The following is a 2,836-nucleotide window of genomic DNA, read 5'->3' as shown; positions in this document are numbered from 1 at the left end:
TTCCTGCGCACCAGTCAAGCACAATCTCAATAGCAAAGTCCCGTACACTTTTGTGCGCACTTATTATCGCAACATGCGAAATTTCGGGCAGCCCATATAACAAATTTCTTGATAGGGGGAGGACTATTGCTTTAGTCAGGGTAGCAAAGTTCTTTAAGGCACACACCCGAATCCTGTTTGTGATGCCAATAGAGTTTGTGCCGGGGTGGAAGGATGCAATGGGGTGTTGCGGAGTGGTAGTGTAGGGTATTGGTATTAACCCTTTGTTGTCATGACGCCAGGGTGCGATTTCCTTAGGGTAATGGTCCTACCGCCAACCGTCCCACAAACAGTAGGGAAAAATACAGTGGGGATCAAAAGTTTGGGCACCCCAGGTAAAAATATGTATTAATGTGCATAAAGAAGCCAAGGAAAGATGGAAAATCTCCAAATGGCATCAAATTACAGATTAGACATTATTATAATATGTCAACAAAAGTTACATTTTATTTCCATCATTTACACTTTCAAAATAACAGAAAAAAGAATGGTGTAATCAAAAGTTTGTGCCCCCTGCAGAGTTAATATTTTGTACTGCCCCCTTTGGCAAGTATCACAGCTTGTAAACGCTTTTTGTAGCAGCCAAGAGTCTTTCAATTCTTGTTTGAGGTATCTTTGCCCATTCTTCCTTACAAAAGTCTTCCAGTTCTTTGAGATTTCTGGGCTGTCCGTCACGCACTGCTCTTTTAAGGTCTATCCATAGATTTTTAATTATGTTGAGGTCAGGAGATTGTGAAGGCCATGGCAAAATCTTCAGTGTACGCCTCTTCATGTAATACACCGTGGATTTTGAGGTGTGTTTAGGATCATTATCCATTTGTAGAAGCCATCCTCGCTTCAACTTCAGCTTTTTCACAGATGGCATCAAGTTAGCATCCAAAAATTTTATTGAATCTATTTTTCCTTCTACTCGTGAGATGTTCCTTGTGCCACTGGCTGCAATACAGCCCCAAAGCATGATTGATCCACCCCCATGCTTAACAGTTGGACAGAGGTTCTTTTCATTAACCCCTTAACGACCACGGACGTAAATGTACGTCCTGGTTTGGCGGGACTTCCTGCAACGGACGTACATTTATGTCCTGTGTATGACAGCGAGCATCGGAAGGGTGCTCGCATCATACACGGCAGGTTCCGGCTGCTAGCAGCAGCCGGGGACCCGCCCGTAATGGCTGACATCCGCAATCGCGCGGATGTCCGCCATTAACCCCTCCGATGCCGTGATCAATACAGATCGCGGCATTGCGGCACTTTGATTGGATGATCGGATCGCCCGCAGCGCTGCCGCGGGCATCCGATCATCCAGCATGACAGCTGGAGGTCCCCTTACCTAGCTCCGGCCGTCTCCCGGGGTCTTCTGCTCTGGTCTGCGATCGAGCAGACCAGAGCAGAAGATCACCGATAATACTGAGCAGTGCTGTGTCCTATGCATAGCTCTGAACAGTATTAGCAATCAAAACGATTGCTATAGATAGTCCCCTATGGGGCATAAAAAGTGTAAAAAAATAAAATAAGAAAAAAAATTTTAATTAAAAAAAAAAAAGGGAAAAAAAAGGGAAAAATACCCTCCCCCACTAAAAATTTTAATTGTCCGTTTTTCCCATTTTACCCCCAAAAAGCATAATTTTTTTTTTTAATAAACATATTTGGTATCACCGCGTGCATAAATGTCCGAACTATCAAAATATGTTAATGATCCCATACGGTGAATGGTGTAAACGTAAAAAATTTAAAAAGTCCAAAAATGCTGTTTTGTCACATTTTATTTAAAAAAATTAATAAAAAAAAGATCTAAAAGTTTTATATATATTCGTGTTTCTTCGAAAATAAGACCGGGTCTTATATTAATTTTAGTTCCAAAAAATACACTAGGGCTTATTTTCTGGGTAGGGCTTATTTATTTACGGTATGTACCTTGAACAACATGGGGGGCTGTAGCAGTGTGGAGGATGGGGGGCTGTAGCAGTGTGGAGGATGCCGCACCACCCCCATCTTCCACACTGCTACAGCCCCCCCCATCCTCCCACAGCCCCCCATCCTCCACACTGCTACAGCCCCCCATCCTCCACACTCCTACAGCCCCCCATCCTCTCCTTCCCCCGTCGCCCTCCACGGTGTCTGCGGGAATTACTGGCGGCTGCGGTCCGGATCTGGACCATGGTCCGCCAGTTGATTACTCCTGGCCTAGGTCTTATTTTCGGGGTAGGGCTTATATTGCAGCCCACCCTGATAATCCTGCTAGGGCTTACTTTCGGGGTAGGGTTTATTTTCGGGGAAACAGCAATAGATGACTGATTTTGTACAAAAAGTTTTAGATTTTTTAAGCGGTACAAAAATATAAAAGTATCTAGCCATGGGTATCATTTTAATCGCGTTAACCCACAGAATAAAGAACACATGTCATTTTTACCATAAAGTGTACAGTGTGAAAACAAAACCCTCCAAAATGTGCAAAATTTAGATTTTCATTTAAATTTCCTCCCTAAAAATGTTGCACATTTTGGGTTCCCCATACATTTTATGGTAAAATGAGAGGTTTCATTACAAAGTACAATTGGTCACGCAAAAAACAAGCCCTTATATGGGTCTGTAGATGGAAATATAAAAGAGTTATGGATTTTAGAAGGCGAGGAGAAAAAAATGAAAACGGGCTTGGTCATTAAGGGGTTAAATTCTGTTCTCCTTCTTCTCCAAACGTACCTTTGCTCATTCTGGCCAAAAAGTAAAATTTTAACCTCATCGGTCCACAGAACTTGTTTCCAAAATGCATCAGGCTTGTCTATATGTTAATTTGCAA

Source organism: Hyla sarda, unplaced genomic scaffold (assembly GCF_029499605.1).
Source record: "Hyla sarda isolate aHylSar1 unplaced genomic scaffold, aHylSar1.hap1 scaffold_578, whole genome shotgun sequence".
NCBI classification, from domain to species: domain Eukaryota; kingdom Metazoa; phylum Chordata; class Amphibia; order Anura; family Hylidae; genus Hyla; species Hyla sarda.
This window is presented reverse-complemented; position numbering follows the sequence as displayed.